We start from the raw sequence: 25,943 nt of genomic DNA, 5'->3' as shown, positions 1-25,943 counted from the left end.
TGATAAGAGAGAGCTCTGAAGAGGTAAGTTGGAGCCCAACACAAAGGGCCGTCTAGGGCATGTGTGAACTTAGGAATTCAACAAAGATTCAGGACATAAGATTAATATAGAAAAATCAATTGTGTTTGTCTACACTAGCAGTGAATAAACCAAAAATTAAATTAAGAAAACAATTCCATTTTACAATAGCATGAAAAAGAATAAAATACTTGGAACTGAATTTAACAAAAAAATTGGAAGATTTGTCTACCAAAAAAATTGTTAAAAGAAAGAATACTAAATAAATGGAAGGACATCCAGTGTTCATAGATTGGAAGACTTATATTGTTAAGATGTCCAGTTCACAAATCTATCTACAGATTTAAAACAATTTCTGTCAAAATTCTAGCATCCTTTTTTGTGGGTATTGATAAGCTGATCCTAAAATTCATACGGAAATGCAAGGAACCCAGAATAGTGAAAATAATTTTGAAAAAAGAACAAAGTTGGAAGACTTACACTTGCTGCTTTTAAAACTTACTATAGAGCTACAGTAATCAAAATAGAGTGATTCTGGCATAGGATAGACATATATTTCAATGGACTAGAATTGAGAGTCCAGAAATAAATTGATACATTTATAGTACATTGATTTTCAACAAGAGTGCCAAGACCATTCAACGGAGATAGAGCAGTGTTTTCAACATACAGTGCTGGGACAACTGCATATCTGTTGCAAAAGAATGAAGTTGGGTCCTAATGTCATGCCATATGTAAAAACTAACTTATGATTGATCATAGACTTAAATGTAAGACCTAAAACTATAAAACTCTTTGAAAAAGAACATACGTTATAAATCTTCATGACTTTGGATTAGGCATTAATTTCTTAGATATGACACTAAAAGCACAAGCAACAAAAGAAAAAAAATAGATAAATTGAACATTATGAAAACGAAAACTTTTGTGTTTTATTTATTTATTTTTTCAACGTTTATTTATTTTTGGGACAGAGAGAGACAGAGCATGAATGGGGGAGGGGCAGAGAGAGAGGGAGACACAGAATCGGAAACAGGCTCCAGGCTCTGAGCCATCAGCCCCAGAGCCTGATGCGGGGCTCGAACTCACGGACCGCGAGATCGTGACCTGGCTGAAGTCGGACGCTTAACCGACTGCGCCACCCAGGCGCCCCAAAACTTTTGTGTTTTAAAGGACACAATGAAGAAAGTGAAAAGGTAATACACCAATAAGAGAAAAGATATGTAAGTTGTTTATCTGATAAGGGACTTGCATCTAGATGTATAAAGAACTCTTAAACTTAATTAAAATAGAACTTAAAAAATGAACGAAGAATCTACACAAACATTTCTTTAAAGGAAATATACAAATGGCTCTGCTCAACTGTAGAAATCTGTTCGGGGAAATGTAATTCATAACCATGGTGAGGGGCACTTGAGTGGCTCAGTCAGTTGGGTTTCTGACTTTGGCTCAGATCATGATCTCACTGTTCATGAGTCTGAGCCCTCCATCGGGCTCTCTGCTAGTCAGCACAGAGCCCACTTCAGATCCTGTGTCACCTCTCTCTCTGCCCCTCCCCTGTTGTGTTCTCTTTCTATCTCTCTCAAAATAAACTTCCAAAAAAAAAAAAAAAAACACAAACCCACACCACAGTGAGATACCACTTTGCACACACTAGGATGGCTGTAACATAAAGACAGGCAATAAGTCTTCTCTGTTATTGTCATGTTGGTGAGGATGTAGAGAGATTTGAGCCTCATGCATTGCTGGTGGGAATGTAAAATGGCACAGCCACTTTGGAAAAGTGTTTGCACTTTTTTGTTTGAAGACCTTGTTGTCAGGTCTTCAAAAAGCTAAATATAGAGTCACTCTATGACCCAGCTATTCCACTTGTAGGCATATAGCTAAGAGAATTGAGAACATATGTCCACACAAAAATTTTTACGTGGATGTATTACTCAGGATTCTCCAGAGAAGCAGAAGCAACAGGAGATTTATTATAAGGAATTGTCCCCCACAATTATGGAGGCTGAAAAGTCTCACATTTTACCATTTGTAGACTGGAGACGCAGGAACACCAGTGGTATAATCCAGTCCAAGTCCGAAGGCCTGAGAACCGGCAACACCAAGGGCAGAGGAAGATTGATGTCCCAGCTTAAGAAACGAGGCAGGAAGGACCAAATTCTTCCTTCCTTGGCCTTTTTGTCTTATTCAGATTGTCAACGAATTGGACGATGCACACCCAGACTGGAGAGGGTGAACTGCTTTCTTGAGTCCACTGATTCAAATTCTAATTTTATCCCCAAACACTCTCACAGACATACCCAGACATAATATTTAGCTAAATATCTGGGCATCTGGTGGTCCAGTCAATGTGATACATAAAATTAGATATCACAATGGATGTTCATAGTGGCATTATGAATAATTGCCCAAAAATAGAGAACCTGAATGTCCATAACAGATGAATAGATAAACAAAATATATATTCACACAGTGGAATATTATTTAGCTATAAAAAGAGGTGAGGTACTGATATATCTCCTCAATATGGATGAAGCTTGAAAACATGCTAAGTGGAGGAAGCCAGACACAAAAGGTCACATATTGCTTGATTCCATTTTTTTTGGAATGTCCAGAATAGGCAAATCCACAGGGACAGAAACTAGATTAGTGGTTACCAGGTCCTGGCGAAGGGAGAGTGTCTGCTAATGGGTGCAGGGTATCTTTTTGGAATGGTGAAGATTAGATTGTTATGATGGTTGCACAACCCTGGGGATATATTAGCATCACTGAATTATACACTTTTTTTTTTTAAGTTTACTTTTGAGAAAGAGAGCGCAAGTAGAGGAGGGGCAGAGAGAGAGGGAAAGAGAGAATCCCAAGCAGGCTCTGTGAAGTCAGGGCAGGATCCCATGATCCGTGAGACCATAACCTGAGCTGAAGTCAAGAGTTGGCTGGTTAACCAGCTGAGCCACGCAGGCACCCCACTGAATTGTATACTTCAAAGCAATTTTGTGGTATGTGTATCACATTAAAAAAAAAAGTGAATGTTATCCTAAGGTTGTTTGGGAGTCCTTGAAGGATTTTAAACAGGGTGGTGGACACAGTTGGATCTGTGCTTTTGGAAAATTAGTCTGGCTGTGGCGAAAGTGGTTTAAAGGGGCAAGACCAGAGGCAGGGAGCACATCAAGAGGCTGTTTGAGTAATACATGTCAGACATGGATGGTTTAAACTAGGGAAATAGCAGTGGGAGTGACAGGACATAGACAATTCAAAATACAAAATGTGGTGGGGTTTGGTGATTCATTAGATGAGGAATTGAGGATGATGCCTGTAGGCCCATCTGGAGCTGTGGATGGAGGAGAGAGCAGGGTAGAGAAGAAAGGTGACCTCAGCATGCATATAGCCTGACCCGCTGGGATGTCCCCGGACCAGGCACATGGCTGTATCAAGTAGATAGTTGATACAGAGCTCAGGAATCCAGATACTCAGGGTTCTTATTAAAAATGCAAATTCTTGGGGTGCCTGGGTGGCTCAGTCAGTTGAGCGTCAGACTTCGGCCCAGGTCATGATCTCCCGGTCCATGAGTTCGAGCCCCGCATCGGCTCTGTGCTGACAGCTCGGAGCCCGGAGCCTGTTTCAGATTCTGTGTCTCCCTCTCTCTCCGACCCTCCCCTGTTCATGCTCTGTCTCTCTCTGTCTCAAAAATAAATAAACATTAAAAAAAAATGCAAATTCTTAGGCTTCACTCTAGACATATGGAGTCAGAATCTCTGATTGTGGTGGACCTACCTAAAATTTGAGGCTTCCTGTGGACATGCCTGGAAACTGTGGGAGTAGCTGTGATTCCCTAGGGAGAAGGGTGTGGCAGAGAGGAGAAGTGGCCCCATCACTCTTTTACAGGCCCAGTAGTGGAAGAGGAGACCTCATGGGTGTCTGGACCTGTAGACCAGAGAGGTAAGAGGCATCCAGGAGGGTGGGGTGTCAGAGAAGCCAAGGAAGGAGGTGTCCCAGGGTGTCCTAAGCTTCTGAGAAGGAACGTAAGAGTTGCAAAGTGCGCTTTGGGTTTACCCACAAAGTGGTCTTCGGTCAGGGCCTGGATGGTAGAGACGTGTCTCCAGAGCGGGGCTGGCATGGTGCTGCCGCATGTGACCCATGGGTCCTCCAAGGGGTTGAGCTGCTACCCCAAACATTTTCCTTGGCTCTGCCTCATTCCTCAGCCTTGTTGAAATATGCTGAGTGCTTCTAAGGCCTCCGCTGGGGAGTGTTTGGCCAAGGTGTGTGGGGCACCCTCAGTAAATGGCCTAGGCTTACGGGACATGTGGAGCTGGGTGGGGGAGGGGCGATGTGGTGTTAGAGCAGGGGGTCTTGGGGCTGCTGACACTAGCAGATGGCCCGTCTGGTTCTTCACTTGGCCTGGTAGAGCCCGGGCTCTGCTCCGTGACCTGCACGATACCTATGTCAAGATATCCAGTACTGCTGAGCTGGGGGTTTGAATCACTAAGGCCAGATTTTTGAAGTTGCTGCCATTTCACATTTTCCTTGGTTTGCTAGTCATGTATGGTATTGGGAGAGGTAATGTACAAATACTTGGAAGTGGTAGCCCCCCCTCCCCCCCCGGGATTTTGGCACATTCTTTTGCCTTTTGAAATATTGTCTAATAAAAGGTACACAGTTCTCTTAGAGTTGTAAATCTGGTCTCCGCAGTTCTGTGTAATAAGATTACTATGTATTAATCAGTATAAGGAAAATCGGTGTGAATGACAGTATCTTCAAATCCACTTAAATGCGTGTCAGTTCACTAAGTAGTATGCCTGCCATTCTTTTAGCGTGTTGTCAGCCCCCGTGGAGCTCCGGGTCTGCTTATCTGTGTTTTTGAAGCTATTGCACTTTAAGGAGGGTTTAGTTATTGTTTCAAAGAGCTTTGAAGCTGTTCCACTTTTAAATTTATAATTTGCACTTTTAACCTTTAAAAGTTGCAGTTGCTTTTTTCTTTGTTAAAGGCAGAATATTAGTGTTATGGAAACATTTAGGTGTCCAAATAACTATTATTTTATTTGGGGGACTCTTGTGCAACAGCAAGGTGTGGAAGTCCCCTAATGCAAAGCTGACTGCGAGTCAGTGGCCTACGGAAGAAATTCGAGGTGAGATGCAAGCAGTCATCTAGCTCAGCCAGGACTTTCCCTACTGAGTAGCAGGGTAATTGTTTAAAGATTAGGATTAAAAGTATCATTTTTTTCTTCTGTTCCATGGTTATTTGTTTTGTGCTGCAAGATTTCAGACCCAGTGTGTCAACTCCTAATATTTTGAGACCGCTTCTTTGGTGTGAATGCTAGAAATTCTGTGTATTGATTTAGAGTCTGGGTTTCAAGGGACAGAAACTCAATTCAAGTGATTTAAGTAAAAAGGGGAAATGGATTATAAGGACATAGAGTATCTCCCCAAGCCCAAGGGCAGGGATGGCACCGGGTGTGTTGAGGGGTTTCCCAGCCTTCAAGAATCTCTCCCTTACCTCTGCTCTCCTTCAGTTTTGGGTCCTCCTCTACCGGGATATTGCCTTTCTTTGCTCCCAGTCTACATGGTTGGAGACAGCACTCTGAGAGTCCAGCTACTTGGGAAGGGACCGGTCCTTCTCTTAGGCTCAGCTCTAAAACCCCCAGGGTGGGGATCTGGATTGGGTCTGATGTTTACCCTTAGAACCCTCCATTGTGGCCAGGGCTGTGGGTCATTGTAGGAATGTGGCTTCTGGCCACTCCCTCTCATCAGAGCTAGGGACTTCTTGGCCCCAGAGAAGAATGGGGCTGGGTGGCCTTACAGCCTTTGCTCCATGAGTTTATTTTGACTTAGAAAAACAGAATCAGGGAGGCAAGTTTGTTGCCCCAAAACATAAATCCATTCAGAAATAACATTTGGATTGCTCATGTCTTTGTTCTGGGCCATTAGGAGCTGGTTTTATTCATGGCAAAGCTTGAGCCACACCTAGTTGAATCATTGCAGACATAACATCTTTTTCTCCCCCGGAGTTAATAATGTACAAAATAATATGTTATCTTTTATGAGGATGACAACGTATATGTATCTTTATACTTTTGAATATTTAGTATTAACTCTCACTCTGGTGATACTTTCCATTAAGATTTATTGTTTTATTATTATTTTTTTAAGATTTATCGTTTTAAAAGACAAGCTCAGAAACAACTTCATCGGCACCATTTATATGCCAAGACAATGCCAAAAATCTAGTAATTGGTTGCCCAGAGAAGCTGAATTGCTTGTTATTAGACTCTGTGGCAAAACAGATCTCACAGTTGTATTTTCGGAAATATATTTTACATGTATATTCTAAAAATTACCCCAAAATATATTTAGCGTACACTTTATCAGAGAGACACTATATTCACTAAACTGGAAGAAGGCCTTCTGAAATTTAAATTTGTTATCTTCACAGCATTTGGTACAGAATACAATAACCAGACTCGGTTCTGTTTCATTCAGCTACAAAGGCACTTTGTTAAAATTCCATGTCCCTGTGATGCTAGTGTAGCTGATATTTGCTTCTGACAGTGCTTTTGGGAAGTTTGGCTTATTTCGGAAAAAAGCCCAGATGCCTTGGGCTGGGAATTTACAATAGGCCTCAGATCCTGGATCTAGTCTCTGCAAACTTTTAGGGTCTGTTATGAGCTGTATCTGCTATCTGTCTTAAATTTAATGCTGGACAGAGGCTGTATAGGCTTTTTACCGGGCAGTCCTGTTAAAAGCCTGGAGAAAAGCTAAGGACAATGTGTATAGTAGTCATCAATATAATTAATCACATTATTTATGTCACATATAATTGCATATCGTTTTCCCTTCAAACCCAAATCCAGATTCCTTGTGTTTCTTTTCCTGCTCTGCTCTGTTTCTACTGTGGCCACAGTTGACGGAGCACTTCCCAGGCTTCTCTGATCTCTGGCGTTTATCTAAGGACACCAGCATGGAGGGGCTCCAGCTTTCTCTACCAGGTGCACCATACCCTGCAGCTATCTTCTTCCATCTCCAGAGCATCCCCAGCCCCAAACAAACATTCTCGCTCCTAGCCTCCTAGAAGTTCCCTCCTTCCTTTCAGATCCCTCACAGGGAGTCTACTTTTCCTGCTTCTTTCTACACAGGGACACAGATTTTGCTCTTGGAAGTTTCTAGAAAGCTCCTTTAATGATGGTCTTCATTGGAAGGACTCCTATCCCATACAAGGGCAGATTAATATTTTTTTCCCTTACTCTGTTTTTGGAACTTTTACCGAATTTTAAGCTTACACAAAAAGGTAAGAATAGAACCAGAAGTTCCCACATAGCGTTTACCCAGATACTCCAGTTGTTTATGTGAGGGCGGTTATTATCGATCATCTTCCTGCAAGCACACGGAAAAAGCATGAACGAGATACGATTTCTTCTCTACTCTGAAGTCCTGTGACTTCTCTGTACTTTTAGGTCTTGTGCTCTCTCTGGTGTTTCTGTGCTTGTATCAAGCAGTATTTAATGGTGTATTTTTTTAAAGTCCCAGTGCAGTGCTATTGAGAACTTAGTAAGTCATTGAATGCAATTGCCATTTTTATCAAGTTCACTTTTTCCCACTCACTCATTCCATAAGCCATTTCCTGGGTTTCCCGTGTGTGTCAGGCTGTGAAAATAAGTGAAGACACTGTGGAGGGAGCGTCCTGGTGCTTCTTTTCTAGCTTACTCCCTGTGGTCTGGAACAGGGAGGAAGGTGAGGCACCCAGAAGTGGATGAGTTGGACAGCTGGCTTTGCAGCAGGGGTGACAGCTGACAGGTAGCCCAGTGGGGGCTGTCCCTTTCTCCTCCGGTTGTTTTTCTTTAACGGCTTTACTGAGGTTTAATTCACATACCATGCAACTCACCTATTTAAAGTGTACAATTCCATAGTTTTTTATATTAGTGTTTTTTTTTAAAGTTTATTTATTTATTTTGAGAGAGAGAGAATGCACACGCGAGAAAGGAGAGAGAGGGAGACAGAGAGAATCCCAAGCAGGCTCTGCGCTGTCAGTGCAGAACCCCATGCGGGGCTCCATCCCATGAGCCGTGAGCTCCTGACCTGAGACGAGATCAAGAGTAGGACTCTCAACCGACTGAGTCACCCAGGCTCCCCTAGTTTTCAAAAATTGTGGTAAAATATGTATAACACAAAATTTACTATTTGGCCATTTTTAAATTTTTAAAAATTGTGGTAAGATACACAAAGCATAAAATTTGCCATCAGCCTGTTTTAAGTATACAGTCCAGTGGCATTGAATATGTTCACATTGCCGTCCACCGTCCACCCACCGAACTCTTTCATCCTGCAAAACTGAAACTCTGTACCTGGTAAGCAATAACTCCCTATTCTTCCCAACCCCCAAGCGACCACTCTTCTACTTTCTGTCCCTATAAACTTGACTTTTGTAGGTACCTCATCTGGGTGAAATTATACAGTATTCACCCCTTTGTGTCTGGCTTATTTCATTCAGCATACCATCTTCAGGGTCCATCCATTTTGTAGCATGTGTCAAAACTGTCTTCCTTCTTAAGGCTGAATAACTTTCCATTCTGTTATCGTCCACATTTTGTTTATTCATTCATCTGTCAGACACGTGGGTTGCTTCTACGTTTTGGCTATCATGAATAACGCTGTTGTGGACCCGGCTGTACAAATATATTTTCAAGTTCCTGCTTTCAATTCTTTTGGGTATGTACACAGAAGTGGAATTGCCGGATCATGTGGTAGTTCTGTTTTTCACGTTCTGAGGATATTTAAACAATCTTTAAGCATGTAATTCAGTGGTATTAATTACATCTATTATGTTGTGTAACCATCATTACTATCCATTTCCAGAATTTTTCATCACTCCAAACAAACTCTGTACCCATAAACATTAAGTCCCCATTCTTCCTTCCCTGCCCCCAGTAACCTCTGTTCTACTTGCTGTATTTATGACTGCCTATTCTAGGTAACTCCCAGTAAATGAAATCATACATATTCGTGCTTTTGTTTCTGGCTTCTGTCACTTAAGCATAATGCTTTTAAGGTTATACAACTTCATTCTTTTTTATGGCTGAATCATATTTCATTGTATGCATATGCCACATCACCCTCCCACCCCCCATTCGTTTGTCTACGGACACTTGGGTCCTTCCACCTTTTGGTTCTTGTGAATAATGTTGCGGTGAACATGGGCGTACATGTATCTATCTATTCAAGTCCTGGCTTTCTGTTCCTTTGGGTATACTCGAGAGTGGCATTGTTCCTCTTCTAACTCTTGACATGTTTTCTGTGTAAGTTAAACAGAATCAGGTAAGCCACTGAACTCCCAAGTATGGGGTAATGGGCCATTCATTCATTCATATGTTCCTTCAAGAAATTTTCATAGCAAGAGGCTTTTAAAAAAATGAATGAGTAGGCTGCTGGGTGGCTCAGTTGGGTGAGCATCTGACTCATGATTTCGGCTCAAGTCATGATCCCACGGTTGTGGGATTGAGCCCCATGTGGGCTGTGCACTGAGTGTGGGGTCTGCTTAAGATTCTCTCTCTCTCTCTCTCTCTCTCTCTCTCTCTCTCTCTCAAATAAATTAAAAAACAAACAAATAAGAAAACTTAAAAAAATGGATGAAAATGGAAATGGAAAATGGAAAAAAATGGAGAGAAAAATGAATCTTTCTCTCCCTACTTTACAATAGCAAGTCATAACTGTAATTTAGTTTCTTGGTCTATAAAATGGACGAATGGAAACCTCTCTTCTCACTTGGAAAGGTAAATGGAAAAGTCTTTGTATAATTCTGAGACCATCTTCTTTGTCTTCTCTGCAGGATATTGGTTTTAGAAAGGGCTCATAGTAAAGGCAAGTTCAGATGCAAGGTGGTTTGATCTTTCCCTCCTCTCTCCTTTAGCCTCATCCCTTAACTTCAGGGTGGTGGGGTCTTTGATTGGGCTTGTGTCTGTACCACTTCTCAACAAACGAGAGAGAACATATGCAGCACCAGTAAAAAAGAGGAGCAGGTTTTATCAAACCACAGTGCTTAATGCCTGGGGCAAAACAATAGCAATAAAAGTAATTTGCTGTTACCTGTGGCTGTGACTTCTCTCTTACTTGCCCTCAAACCCTGTCCAGCAAACCAATAAACGAAAAAAGCCCAGTTTTTAGGTTTGTCACAGTTAGGACCTTAACTGTGTGGGTTTTGTGTGGGTTTGGGTTGTTTTCTCTGGTTATTCAGTAAAACCTGCTTCATCATGATTTGTATCATTTCTGCTATTGTGAGCTCAGTGTCGGTGTTTGGTTTTCAGGATGTACTAAGGTGCGGGTTTAGCAATCGTGGCCTATAGTTCTAGGTGATAGTGAGCCATTTGGGGCCCACCTTCTCTCAAGTCTTCAGCTAGGCTGGAAGTTAACCCACCTTAAGGGTCCCAGAACACCAAGGGTAACATTTCTATGTTACAATTACTCTGGAACTGAGGCTTCTTTTTTCTAGGTGAGAGCACTTATATTTATAAGTTTGCAGCCATTGGGTTTATAAATAGACCCGGATAATCCCAATGAACTAGATTTCAGACCAAGCCACCAGAAGAGTCAAATCCTTCAACATGTGGCAAAGCACTGCAACATCTTTTATGGTGGAAAAGGAATAAGGTAATATTGATCTATATAGAAATTCACCCCAGATTTTGACTTCGTCTTCTCCATGATTCTCCTCTTTCTTGTTTAATATGTTAGGGCAGATAATCTTCTTTGAGATATGGTGTTTAAACTCTCACAGCACCCATCTGTTGTGTGTTTTTTCAATGCAGAATTAACCTTGGGAATAGGGAGGTGGGTGAGGGGATGTGGAGGGTGTGGGGTACTTTACTCTCCTTGTTGGATAACTTTGGGTTTGTGCTATCTGATGGGCCCAGGCCACATGTTGTGCTATCTATCACCAGGACCAGGTAACTGTTGGAGGTTTCTTCGTTACAGTAACTGATCCCAACTCCAGGCCCTGGCAGGAAGCAGAATCCTCTAGCAGTTACTGAAACCTGGGATCCTGTTTTTATTTCTTATTCCTTTGTATATGTATGTGACTTACAGAGGTTTCTCTTTCTCTCAGAAAATTCTTGCCATTGGCCTTAAATAAAAACAGGTGACTTTCTTGGTTCACATGGCTTATAGAAAGAATATCTTTGAAAATAATTTAAATAATGTAATGCAATTACATTCAATTCAATTGAATTTGAATAATTAAATTTATATTCTAAATTTTTTCCTAAAAGCATAATATGTTATTTTGGAAATATGTATCAGAGTTTCTATGGTTTTAACTCTCTTTTCGGCTTAGGTAATTTGTGTGGGAAGTTATAGTACCCATTGCTACAGTTTTGAAAAACATTCAAGTGACAGAATTTTTCTTCTTAACTCTCTTTCCAACACATTTTATAGATATGTGAATTAAAAAAATTTTTTTTTAAAATATTTATTGATTTTTGAGAGAGAGAGGGAGAGAGAGAGAGAGAGACAGAGCATGAGTGGGGGAGGGGCAGAGAGAGGGAGACACAGAATCTGAAGCAGGCTCCAGGCTCTGAGCTGTCAGCACTGAGCCCGACGTAGGGCTTGAACCCACAAACCATGAAATCATGACCTGAGCTGAAGTCAGACGCTTAACCGGCTGAGCCACCGAGACACTGTTATAGACGTGTGAGTTTTTACTTTTCTTGTGTAACAAAGTCCTTGTAATCTACATGTGTTAAGTTATTATTGACATAGTTCTTGCCTGTTTTCAATAGAAAAGATAGTAGGAGAGTGAACATAGTGGAAGTAGGGCGAGGGAATAGTTATGATATCAGTAGTAGTAATCCGTGTAGGGGGATGGTATAGAGGGTGTTGCTCAGAAGTGGTATTTTCAGGGCTAGTTAGGAACTGGGCTCCTGGAGACAACTAAGAAACAGGCTAGTGGAATTGTTTTGATTGAAGGAGCAATGGCAGCGACTTTACCCCACCACATAATCCTTACTGAGACCTGGAAAATCTACCATTAGTAATATATTGGTTTGGGGTGAGCACCTGTGTTCCTGTGGCCTTCTCCTGTTGAGTACATGTCTCTTAGAGCAATTATGTGTATTCACTAATAGCTTAGTGCGAATTGGTTTTTCTATGAGATTTTCTGATTACATTTTCTGTGAGATAACTCTCCTCCAAGATAAGGTGGGCATAAAAGAGGGAAAGAGCACAGAATAGGAGAGTCACTGAGTGACTCTGGATGACAGTTGAGTTAGCAGTAAGCTTGGGAAGTTCTCTAGCAGGGCAGTTGTTTCTGGCAAGAATGGATCAGCAATGATCCAGAGCACCTTTTATCTGTCACTGATTTTGTAGTCTGAACCCAGGATGGTGAAAGATGATGTGTATAAAATACCTGGCTTAAGCTTTGACACATGGTAGGCACTGAATTTACAAAGCCTCTTAAAAATAGTATATTCATAGGTGGTTATTATATACTATAGTAATATAGTTCCACTCTCTGTAATAGCTTGCAGAATGAAAAGCAAAGGCCTTCTGGGTTAAAAAAAAAAAAAGTTACCATAAAGCCTATAGCCTTTCTTCCTTGGAGATTGTGGCAAGAGGGTGAATGGAGAAATTGATGCTTGCAAGTGTCTTAGGATAGAATACATTGCATGTGGATTATTACTCCTTCAAGGAACCGAGGAAGCTGTGTGCTGGCACGTGTGTGACATGAGATTCTTCCATCCCACTTCGTGCTCAGGTCGTGGGTGGTAGACCAGGGTGGGGTCCCCGTGGAGGAGGGGATTGCAGCACTAGATGGAGCGCACTCTTTCCTTTGCTGGGGGTCCGCTTCGCCCACAGCTCCCTCGGTGTTTCCCCGCGGGCTGTGGAGCGGTGGGTTTGTGTCCCAAACTCCCAGTAGAAGTCCCACTTCTGCTGGTGTCCAGGCATTCCCAGCGAGAAAGCCACCATGCTGACATACCGAGAGCTAATGCCTTGTGGTTATTAAGGATGTTTTGAATCTTTAAACAGGAATGGTACCTTGGCTGGCTATCAATTTGGCTCCTGTTGCTCCTTGAATTTCTTCCCCATTTTCAAAAAGCCAGCTCGTTTCTCTTTCCTATGAGGTATTTCCTGTGGTTCTTGTGTTTTTTGTGGGCAAATGTATTAGGAGGGAAGTTTAGCAGATTGTGAGTTCCTACTTCTTCTTCTTCTTTTTTTTTTTTGCCCCTCGAGGAGTGAGACATGTTCTTTATCTCCAAACTGGAAACATAGTTTTTGTCAGTTTTTGAGAGGGTTTTTATGTATTTTGTGGATCATTCTTAGCAGCTTAGGATCATTTTTATTTGAGTAGGGAGGTAACTGCAGGCAAAAAGTGTAAATATGGTGATGGCAAAAAACTCAGTTCTGCAGCTGGGTCAAGTCCCGTATAGACTGCCTTCATCATTCCAGTTTCTGTTTTCTTTGAACGTGGGATGCTTGGGAAATGTTTACTGAATGGACAGGAGAATAAGGGGAGTCATTCAAGATCATACTATTGGTCATTGATTCAGGTTTCTGCTCTCAGATCATTCACTGGCATATTGCCCCAAACAAAGCTGTTTTGTTTATGTTTCTCCTACAGCCCTGAAATATGGGATGAACTGTAGGCACTGGATTATAATTAAAGCATTACTGACGTTTTATCTTCTGCTCTGTGACATATATAAACTACACATTCCATGTGTGTTTCTGATTTGTTTTTACTTGCTCTCTAGTGTTTGAAATTTTAGACAGGATTCAACATGTAATCAGGTGTCATCCTATGTTCTGAAACTTAAATATCTTCTATAAACTATGAAAGTATCACAGGTTATTTAAAATACATTCATATATTGGGTTATGGTTGTTTTTTTAATTGTGTCATAATTGTATTTTTAGCTGTGATGTTCACCTAGGAGAGTGTCTGCAGCATTGATTATCTAGAAAGACCAGTAATTTCCTAACCAATTCAATTTTATGTGTTAGGGATCATTACCTGGCCATGTAGTATGTGTCATGCTGCAGAAATTTCCTTTAATTGGCCCCCTCAAATCAGATGTGTCTTTTCCTAGTATGTCGTTACTCCACGGCTACAGCCCCCTTTCTGAGGCTCTGGGCTGGCCAAGCCCCCCTCTGGTCTGATGAGCAGATTTTAGCATCACCTGCTATCTCCCCTTAGACATTGTGAGGTTGGAAAATGGGAAGGTGGGTAGGGTAGGCAAGTTTGGAGGTATAGTAAACATGTTCAGATGAACTCAGTGTTACTGTTGATGAAGTTTTGCTTCACATGTGGACTTCACCTCCAAAATTCTTAATGAGAGAATTGAGTGAGAATAGCTATTGATTACACACTGCCAGTTGGAACCAGGGAACAGAGTGATTTATTGGAGTTCATGCAGTGCCAAAACATATTTTTAAATGTTCCTTCTCATTCATTCATTTCTCAGCTGATATTAGGGGCAAAGCTGCGTTTTAATGATTCAGATTTCACTTTTTGGTACTGACATCCTTACCTTACAAAGTGGGAAGTCATGATGGAATATATAATAAAGTCTATTACTTCAAGTTAAACAGGTAATTAAGGAGACCTAAAAATAGTGACATTGTGAGGCTGGGAGTATTTGTTTATGTACTATTCTCATCTCTCGTAGCATGAAGTTAAAAATGTTTTGAAAGGCTAAATTTAGGAAATCTATATATTAGAGATACAGAGGGAACAACTAGGAGAAAAACCAAAATCATTGAAAGGATTTTTCTCTGAGAAGCAAGGCTGGGAGTGGAGCAGGGTGAACCAGACTCCATTTGCCTTTCATTTAAAGGTCTTTGGTTATATTTATATTTTTAGTTATGTGCATATGTTACCTTCATAAACGCAAAACACACGTTATTAAAAATTCCATCTTACCTTGTTTTCCATGGTAGGGGCCAGACGGTAGAGTGGTGGACATGAAGCAGTGGGAGTGACGGATGAACTTGGGGACGCCTAGAGTCCTCATCACCGACAGGCTGACGTCACTTTTGCTTCTTTCTCCAAAACTCCGTTTGATGAAAATCTTGCCAGAGCTTTGAACTGTAAAAAAAACAAAACAAAACAAAACAAAACAAAACAAAACAGTAAACTAAGAAATGGACCATGATGAATCATTTTTAACACCATTCGCATATCTTCCGAGCCTTGGAGCACAATGGAATAAATTATCTATGAGCACTGACATTGAGCATCAGTGTTGGGTTAATGCTTTTGCTGCCGTTATGATCCCTGGTGCTGCCCCAGGGCCAGGGGCCTTGCCAGGCTGGAAATCTGTGTCAGAGCCAATTATTTGCCTGGGGGAGCTGTGCTGTTTAGAAATACTACACAGGAAAGCAGGAACTGAGTTCCAAATAGGCTAGGAAAAAGAGGGGAGAGCAAAATACTGAGTTTGTGTCCAGGGACACTTTGTAGGAAAGGCCATTGCTTAAGGCTGGCGCTTCTGAGAATCACTAATTCTTTTTTTCTTTCTTTCTTTCTTTCTTTCCTTCTTTCTTTCTTTCTTTCTTTCTTTCTTTCTTTCTTTCTTTCTTATTTAATTTTTTTTTAACATTTATTTATTTTTGAGAGAGAGAGAGACAGACAGACAGAGAGAGAGACAGAGTGCGAGCAGGGGAGGGGCAGAGAGACGGAGACACAGAATCTGAAGCAAGCTCTAGGCTCTGAGCTGTCAGCACAGAGCCCGACTTGGGGCTCGAACTCACGGACCGTGAGATCATGACCGGAGCTGAAGTTGGATGCCGACTGAGCCACCCAGGCACCCCTAGAATCACTAATTCTCAAAACATGTGACTGTGAAGTTTCATGTTTAATTTTTGATTTGATTACTTTCAGGCAATACCCCAGGAGTGAAAAACAGTGCAACAGTGGAACTGAACCAAAAAAGTTTAAAAGTAGAAGAATAATTCCCTAATTCTTGTTGTCTAATTCCAGGGCCTTGACAGAAACTGAAATGCTCATTTGGAACCTGTGTGTGTGGCTAGCAGGGGCATCCATTCGGCCCCATATTTCTTGGTCGGGTGGCTTTCTGCCCCGTCTAGGTAGTCCCATAGGAAAGGCTGTATTTTCTGAGGAGATCAAGGACATCTACTTTTTTGTGGGTAGGTAGGCCATACTTTACTTCCAAGGTCAACTAGAATGTATCTTAATTAGCACTTCATCTTGGGAAATTTTACTATTGAGAAAAGATTACTATTAGGCTTGGTTTGTTTTATTTATTTGGCCCCCACCTGTGAGCCCAGCTCACCCACCAAGAATGGCACAGATTTCAGTGGCTGTTTGACATTATTTTAAACAAACATTTTGTTCATTAATTACTAGGGATAGAAGAGATTAAACTTTGACTCATCAACATTTGCTCTCTCTTCGTTTTCACCCTATGGGAGAGGAAATGTCAAGGTGGATTTTCATTTGAAGCATAACCTAAGAAGGAGCCTTTAGGAAACATCCAGGGCTATATTTTGTAGCATCACTGCATGCATGAGATGTTTCTGGGGATATCTTTAGGAGAGCTGGGGGTCAGGAGTTGAGTATAAGAATTAAAAAGAGTAAGTGGTAGATTCAGGCAGAGACAGATATCAGTATCTGAGTTTGAATAAAACAGGTTTTGAGGGGTGCCTGGGTGGCTCAGCCGGTTAAGCGTCTGACTCCTGGTCTTGGCTCAGGTCAGGATCTCATGGTTTGTGAGATTGAGCCCTGCATGGGGCTCTGTGCTGATGGTGCAGAGTCTGGTTGGGATTCTCTACCCCCCCCCCCCCACCCCGGCCCCTCAAATAAATAAATAAAAACTTAAAAAAACAACAGGTTTTGAGGGTGTGTATGAAATACACTGAAGGTATTTAATTAACACAGCAGTGGTTCAGAATGGCTCTCTAGGACCACCCCATGGGCCCTCGGCTTGCCTGTCAGGTATGTCTCTTAGTAACTGGCCAAGTCCGATGGGATGTTTGCTGCCAGGACCAGACCGGAAAGTTGAGCAACCTTCTAATTGCTGTTTTCCAGAACAGAGCAAAGGGGTTTAGCACACTGGGTGTAAAGTCCTTCCTCCTTTTGAAAACCTCAAAACCAACAAATGACTTCCTCTCTTAATCTCTGTTGGGATGAGTGAGGAGGCTGAGCCTTTAGTTATGTAATGTGTGTGGCCCTAGAGGTCAGGATCCTCCTACTCAGATCAGAGCACAGGAGAACCTGCTGTGAGCACCCTACCTCCTGGCTGGTTCTGCAAGTCTGGGGTGGTGGTGTCACAGCAGGAGTTCCTGTCTTTTCTGTCTGCTTTGGATATATTCTGGTTGTTTTGTTAGTGGAACACACTTGGACATGGTTTCAAAAATGCCAATTAACATACTGAGGCATCTTGGGGCCCCTGGGTGGCTCAGTCAGTTAAGTGTCCGACTCTTGATATCAACCTAGGTCATGATCTCACGTTTGTGAATTCGAGCCCCGTGTCGGGCTCTGTGCTGACAGTGCAGAGCCAGCTTTGGATTCTCTCTCTCCCTCTCTCTCTTCCCCTCCCTTGCTTGCGCATGCATGCGCTCTCTCAAAATAAATAGGTAAACTTTAAAAAACAAAACAAAAACATGGTGAGGCATCTCTTGCAAAATGTCTATCTACCTGGCTGCTACTAAATGGTTCATGGGTAGATATTTTTATGGGTTGGAATTAGGGTGGGAGTTTCTCCCCTTTTTACTCAGTGTGATAAAAATCCCAACCTGACCCTAAAAACCATAGGAAGAAATGAAGTGGCATGTGTGTGATGGAAGCAGCTGTGTTTATAATCAGGTGATAGTTCTTTTAGTTTCACTTATGGTTTTAAAAACTTTGTTGTAGGGAAATGGTGGCTCTTGTCTTCAGCCCATAGTCAATATGGAAACGATTTCTAAGGTGGTCCAAAGTGTGTGTCCTTTAAATTCACTGTTTGCTTTTTGTCCTAAGCTTTTGGATTTCCACATTCTTTTGTGTGTGTGGGTGTATGTGGGAAAATTTACACTTTCGTAAAGGATCAGTGAGTAGTATTCTGTATTACTTTTAAATAAGGAAGTAGGAAGTCATCATAAGATGTCTGTTGTTCCTTTCCACCTGTCACCGTGTGGTGGTCCCGAGTGGTGTGGGTGTGCTGGGGCCCTCAGCCGGTGAGGGGACATCTGTTGTCTCTAGAGGTTGAAACATCTCAGCTACCCGAAGCATCTGCTCCTGCAGGAAAGCTCACGAGAAGCATGTGTTGGTGGCCTACTGTCTACTACTCATCCTGCTGGCTGCTGAGGGAACATAAGTGAGACCCACTGTCTGGGGCTGAGTTGCCTGAGGGCTTCTTGTTTCTGGAGTCAGGGATTGCAGGAGGGCTGGTCAGTTGTTTCACTGTCTGTGTTCAAGACCAATTCCTCTAGTGAAACTGGGACCTGTGAACAAACAAGGGTGGCCCCGGCTTTCTACTTAATGAATGTTTGGCAATGTTGTAGGAGCAGTTGAACATGCTTTGTGACCAGCGAACCATAACTGAGCCTTCCTGAGTGACCCTTAGTACATAACTTTATAGCAGAGTTAATTTGTCATATAAATAAGAATCACAATTGGTTTATACTACAATTAAATGTAAATGATGAGTTAGTGCTTACGTTCATTCATTCAGCAAACATTTACCAGTAGCCTCTGGTGCCAGGCAGTGTCCCGCACCCTCTCCCCTGCTCAGTAGAGGGAGGGGTCACCCCAGTGCTGTTGGATGCAGCAGTGGCCCGTCCAGAGGCCAGTGGGGCAGGAGTGAGTGAACACTGACATCTGCCATGTGTGGTCTTGGAGTGCTTCGTAGTGGGCCTGAGCTGAGTGTGGGTGGGCATATGGACAAGATGACTCTGGTAAAAGGGTCTGTTCTCCATTATTACCACAGCCTAGCTGGAACCCCCAGCTCCCTCTGGGGTACCCTCAGCTCCTCTACCTGACTCTCAGTGCATAAGGAATAGAGGCAGCCCTTGGCAGCCACTTTGCTGCCTCATCTCATTCTTGGGTCCTGTTTGTGTACCTGTGTGGCAGACCCCTCCCTCCCCCCCCCACGTACCTGAAGGGTCCCTGAGTCTCTTGTGCCCAGGTTGTTTGTTGTAAGTGATGGAAAGCTAAAGGGGCTGATAGGACGTGAGATTGTAGGACAGATGACCCTTCTGTACTTGGGGAGAAGAGAGCCTGTCCAGGATTGCTGGGGCAGGGGCAGGGGCAGGGGTACCTTGAGGGAGGCCCCTCAGAGGTCTAGGGCAGAGCAATGGGTGTATGTGTGCCCCCCACCCCATCCTCCCCGGCTAAGGACACACACCCCAGGCACCTGCAATTGAGGGTAGGTTGTCTTCAGGGCCCACTCCGAGGGAAGTTTCATTTCTTTCTTTTTTTTTTTTTTAATGTTTATTTAGTTTTGAGAGAGAGAGAGAGAGAGAGGCAGACACACACACACAGAATCCGAAGCAGGCTCTAGGCTCTGAGCTGTCAGCACATAACCCGATGTGGGGCTCGAACCCGTGAACCATGAGATGATGACCTAGGCCAAAGTCAGATGCTTAACCAACTGAGCCACCCAGGTGCCCCAAGTTTGATTTCTAAGGCAAGCAAGACAAAGACAGGATGATACCTTCCCCAGGTTCTTCTTTTTGCCTATAGTCCTGTTGTGGTGACTGTAGGGGGTTTGAAGCAATTAAGGAAACGTGCAACCAAGACAGGGAGTAGTAACACACGGGCTTTATTGGATGGCACTTGGAAGGGATTGTAAGAGAGTGGACAGAGGCTTACAGCAAAGGGACCACTATTCAGAGTGGAAGGAGGCTGCTGCCGTGAGGGGGCCTGGAGGGAGCACAGGTATCTAGGGATGTTGCTCAGCTGCAGAGAGCTCCCAAGGGCCTAGCAGCTTAGAGCCTTCGAAATATAAGACCCTGTCTTTTCAGTATCAGGTGAGGTTCATGGGGTATGTAAAGCAGGCTAAATGGCTAAAAATCTGCTTGCTTGTGCTGTTTAAAATTTTTTTAAATTTAATTTGTGTTATTTAATTGAATGTGTAAAAATTTGAGTTTTGTGCCCGTGGGCTTTTGAGCCAACTGGTCTGTCTCAGCCTGCAGTGAAAAAGTAAACTACCTAGAGGTCAATGCATAGAGGCCATCTTTGGTCCATTTATATAACAGTGACAGATTTTTCTGTTCCACAGTTGAAAGCAAAATGTCTAAAAATGTAAACGCTTGGGGAGTAATAACTCATTGGTGTTAATATATTTCAATCAAAGTTTAAAAATACTTCCAGGTTCCTTCCTCGTTTGACGGGGATCTAGAAGTCTGGGAAGCATCACTGCCCAGCAGGACTGAGGGGGTGGATAGCTGAGGTGCAGGAGGAGGAGGCTGGAGAGTGTGCAAAACTACTTTTTGGGAGGAAGGCATGGAGATATAGGAAAAAGACCTCATTTAGTGGAGTCCAGGACATGAACTGCTTCTCTAGCACATCTTACTGCATCATCTCAAGCAAGTTAGCTTTTGGGGCATGCTTGAGTATTTGTAGAATGGAGGTCACACCTACCTTGGCAGTTTCTAAGAGTTATTGGCGACGCTCTTGGCCTTGGTGCCATCTTCTTGGAAACTTCTGCAACATGAGCGCCAAGTGGAGGAAGAAGCAAAAAAAGAAGCAAGATGAGGCCGAGGGCCAACTAAACCTCTAGCTCGTGCACCCATGGAAGCCACAGGAGCAGAAATGAGGAAAGCGAGAGGCCACAGATGCTGGTACAAATTGTCGGACTGCATGCCTACTTTCTAGAGCTTGATTCAATGGATCTGGAACATCCATCGCCATCTGGTCACAACGACCACCTTTGAGAGACCTACCTTGCTCATACCAAAACAGTCCCTTTTGGTCCTTTGCCCTGTACCTGTGACTTTCAGGACTAATTCTGTTTTCATTTGTGGCTGAATGTAATAGTGTACAATAAATCATCTCTTCTGTCTTAGCTAAAAAAAAAAAAAAAAAAAAAAAAAAAGAATACTGGCTACAACAGTAATAAAGGTGCCTGACTGTCAGCTGCCAATAAAAGGCTACCAGAAAATTCTTACAACCACGGAATTTCCTGTATCAATCATATTATTCTCTGTATTATTTCTTGGGTCTGCCGTGACAAATTATCACAACTTTGGCAGCTTAAAGCAACAGTCTCTGCCTCTGTGTTCATGTGGCCTTCCCCCTGGGTCTGTGTCTCCTGTCTTCTGTCTCTTATGAGGACACTTGTTATTGGATTTAGGGTCCACCTGGGTAATCCAGGATGATCTCATTTCAATATTTTTCATTACGGCTGCAGAGACTCTTTTTCATAGGTTTTGGGGATAGGACAGGGACATATCTTTTTGGGGGATACCATTCAACACACTGTACTCTCCATCTGTATACTGATGATTAGAAAGCATACTAGGCACCCCATTGCCTGCACTAGGGGACCAACTCTTGGGGGACTGATGCTTTTTAGACATTAAGGTAGTTCATTCTTAGCTTATTGTAGAAGCTATTTGAAACATTCAGAAGAATGTAAAGAAACCAGGGGAAAAATGTATCTGCTTACCAGTATGTATTATCTCTAGCAGAGTAAGAGAAAGTGGCTTATTTTTACTTGATGTCCTGCTTGAAAACCTTCATGCCTCCCTGTACTTCTTTCAACGATGCCCTGGCTACAGATGCTCAGTCCTCTGTGTTATGGGCTAAGATGTTTTCTACTCCCACCCCAAGTCCACATATTGAAGTCTTAACCTCCAGAACTTCAGAATGTGACCATGTTTGGAGATCACGTTTTTAAAGAAGTAATGAGGTCATGGTGGTGGGCCTCAATCTGATACGATGGGTATCTTTACAAGAAGAGATCATGTGATTCCTTCCTACAGTAGGAAGACCATGTGAAGACACAGGGAGAAGACGACCATGTACATGCTGAGGAGGGAGGCCTCAGAAGAAACCAACCCTGCTGACGTCTTAATTTCAGACTTTCAGCCTCTAGAATTGTGAGATAGTAATTTCTGTTGTGTAAGCCACCCTGTCCGTGGTCCTTTGTTATGGCAGCCCTAGTGGGCTAATACCGAAGCACACCCACTGCCACCCAACAGCCCCACACTGTTGCCTGATGGCACTTGGATGCTTGTGGACAGACAGGGCCCACCTTGGGTGTGAGTTGAATGCCTGGCAATAGGAAAACCAACTCTGCGGACAAATGTTTGTGTGGGTTTCTAAACCAGTCTCCATTCTGTAAAGCCAATCTGTTATACTGCTGGCTTGGGGAGCGTTGTCTCCTGCAGTGATGGTATGGGGGGTTCTGGGAGGAGCTGTGAGACAGGAGGGGGTTGGTCAGTACGTTCTCTTCTGAGTTGTACCCTCCCTCTAGTCTCCCCACCTTGTGTCATCATGGGCTCCTGTAGGGATGGAGCATGTCTTCTCTCTGTGTTTCCTCTCCCTGGAGTCTGGAACAGAGGAGGAACCCTCCACAGATGTTTAGTGAATGACTACCTGAATTCTGGGGATCCATGAATGCTTTATGCTGCCACTAAATTTCTGGTACAATATTTGGATTGAATTTTGAAGCGGAACACTTTATTTACACAATCACCATGTACATATTTTCCTGAAATTTATATATTTCTACAAATGATATCTTTGGTTTCCCAGAAAGTACCATTAAAAAAGTGTTTTTTTTTTTTCTTTTTTCTACTCAGATCTCAGCAGTACTTTAGGTGGCCCTTCTGCTGACTGTGATATAAAAAGAACTCTATAGTAATAAACTAGTGTTCATGGAGTACTCACTGTGCTAGAGGAAGGTAATGTTTGTGTCCCCCTTTAACAGATGGGAAAACTGAGCCTTTGAGACACTAAGTAACTTGTTCAGGGTTACATGCCAGTGAGACATGTGGATGGAGCTCATCAAGCCAGGGCTGTCTGACTCCAGGGCCCCTCTGAATTTGAACACCCTCTCAGTACTTTTTGAAAATTCTAACTCCCAAAAGGCAGTCAAGGCAGGAATTTATAATCAAAGTCTAATACTACTCAGCCTCCTTAATGATGTTGCTGTGCTAATGATTGAGTGAATATGGAGGAAACAGGAAGGGGCTGGTCCTCCCCTCTTGTAGAAAACTCCGCTAGACAGAAACTTGTGGGGTTGAATTACTTCCCCACCAAATTTCCTCCACCAAGCGTAGTGCTTGTGGAAAGAACGCTAACCCAATGGCATCATTTTGCAGAGAATAACCGCTATGCTTTGTTATTATTATCAGGATTCAATTAAAGTGTTACATGTATTACTTTCTATTGAAGTTTCTTCTTTGGTAGCATTTTCCCACAGTTTCATTTGAGAATGAGGTTTTATTTTCGTAGTTAAAAATAAAGTAACTCCCAAGTGTTAAGAAATGAAAAACATTTTTTTCTTCCCATGAGTCATGGTTGACAATAATATCACTTAAAAGTTAGATTGTACAGCCATTTTAACACCCATAAATTACAGGGTTTATTTTGTGAGCTGCAGTGTTAAGACATTTTAAGATCCTGTCTTATGTATTGGAGAGTTTATTAACATAATTATTATGTGTACAAAACAATAAATTTTCTAACTTCAAAAAATGTTTACTGGGTCTACTGCTCAAGCAGATGTTGTTTTTAAAATAATACATTATTTACTGGATGGATCTATTGCCCCAACAGATGTTGTTTTTTAAATGATGCATTAAAATTAATCTATAAAAGATGTTTCCTGAAAGGTTTTAGTATTTTATGCTAGACATAACAAATGCAATAGCACTGATTTTTATTTAGAAATTATCTAAGAAAGTAAGTAGGTATAAATCACATGGGTTAAAAAGTTAAACTATTTTACAGTCATTCAGAAGATGATGTGAAACAATAATGGTCCTGCGGCAGATGTGTATAGCTTCCAAGCTATCAAATAGATACTGTATTTGTGAGTTTTTCATTGTGTTTGGAGAAATTCTCATGGTGGAATTAAGAACTTCAGTCCATCGATTAATGCTCAATAATTTCTAGGCACTTCTTATCCTTTCCTTTTTAAGTCCCCCTTTGAAGAATGCACACATGCACAGGCTTGAGTGTAAATGTACTTTCCCGTGGGAGAAGCCAAAAGTGGCATGTGGGAAAACTGGAATCCTGTTAATTTCCAAAGGACAGAGAGTGTGAAATGCACTCTCTTCTTCCCTTTTCTCAGAAGTCAGTTTTGTTTTGAGTTGAAAGTGGTATTATATCAGCTTTTCAGATTAATAGTAATACCAGGGTATATTGATAACTTTAGAGCAGAGTATGAATTAGATTGATGGAAGCTAAGAACAAGAGAGCATGCATTTGAATCTGTGTGAAAATGTTACCATAAAAACTCCCCCCCCTTAAATAGCTCTATTGAGGATAATTGACATATATTAAAAAATATATACTTCAAATGTCAAATATGGTAAGTTTCAACCTCTGTAAAATCATCACAGCATTCAAGATGATGAACATATCCATCACTCCTGAAAGTGTCCCTGTGCCCTTCTGTAATCCATCCCTCATGTTCCTTCCTCAACCCTACATAATCACAGATCTGCTTTCTGTTTCTATAAATTAGTTTTTATAAAAATGCAGTCATATGTTACAAACCTTTTTTGGTCTAGCACCTTTCATTCAGCATCATTATTTTGTGATTCATACATGTGTATATCAATAATTCATTCTTTTTTATTGAGTGACATTTGATTGTATGGATATACTATAATTTATCCATCCATCAATCAATTCACTTGACACTTGGGTTGCTTTCATTCTTTGGTTATTACAGATAAAATTGACATGACTATTTGTATATAAGCTTTTGTATGGATGCATGTTTTAATTTCTCTTGGGTAAATATCATAGCAGTAGAATGGTTGGGTCATATGGTTGGTGAATGTTTACTTTTCAGAAACTGCCAGAATATTTTCCAAGGTAGTTGTAGCATTTTACATTCCCCCAACAGCTTATCTTTGTGTTAGAGTTCCTTTCCTCCACATCCATGTCAACACTTGCTATGGGCTGTCTTTGATTTTCGCCATTCTAAAATGGTATGTATAGGTAGCTCATTGAGCTTTAAAATAATTTTTGCTGATTGCTAACGAAGTTGAGCATCTTTTCATGTACTACCTTTTGTATGTCATTTTGGGCAAGTGTTTGTTCATATCTTTTGTCTATTTTTAGTTTTTTTTCTTATTGAGTTTTGAAAGTTATATATCTGGATAAATTTTTTTAATCGGATATATGACTTGAAAACAAATCGCTGTTAAAATTTGTTTCTTCTACAGTTTTCTTTTTTGTAACATTTTGTTTTTATTGTGGTAAAATGTACATAAAACGTACTGTTTAAACACTGTTCATGTGGGGCATCTGGCTGGCTCAGTCAGTAGAGCATGTGACTCTTGATCTCAGGGTTGTGAGTTCAAGTACCACATTGGGCATGATTACTTATTTAAAAAAAAGTAAAACAAACATTGTGTAACTGTATAGTTTGGTGGCATTATATGTTCACATTGTCTTTTTTTTTTAATCTATAGTCCAAAGTCTTAAAAAGCCCATCTGAGTATGAGCTCTTAGAGGGCAGAAGCTAAATCTTATTCTCAGTTGTATTTCTAGAGTCTATAATATGCTTGGCACATAGTAGGTCCCCAATAAATATTCATGGAATGGACAAAATGTTTGTTTTCAGGTTTGTAGATGTTTTAGTACTAGTTAGGATTTAACTTTAACAAAGACCAAAAAACAGTGACTTATAAAGGATAGAAATTAAGTTCTCATTTACATAATAGTCCAAGTGCAAACAGTTTCGTCTTGACTGATGACTCTACCATTTTGGGACCCCAACCTGCTTCTGTCTGGTTGTTGTGTTATCTTCCACGTGGTCGTT

General features: G+C 41.7%; 1 protein-coding gene across 6 annotated transcripts in view; it reads left to right on the top strand.

The window, feature by feature from the left end:
* DOCK9 (dedicator of cytokinesis 9) overlaps positions 1 to 25,943 on the top strand; it is a 289,683-nt gene that overhangs the window by 23,034 nt on the left and 240,706 nt on the right. The gene's annotated exons all lie outside the window — the stretch shown is intronic.

The sequence above is a fragment of the Acinonyx jubatus genome, chromosome A1 (assembly GCF_027475565.1).
Source record: "Acinonyx jubatus isolate Ajub_Pintada_27869175 chromosome A1, VMU_Ajub_asm_v1.0, whole genome shotgun sequence".
Taxonomy (NCBI): domain Eukaryota; kingdom Metazoa; phylum Chordata; class Mammalia; order Carnivora; family Felidae; genus Acinonyx; species Acinonyx jubatus.
This window is presented reverse-complemented; position numbering and strand designations above follow the sequence as displayed.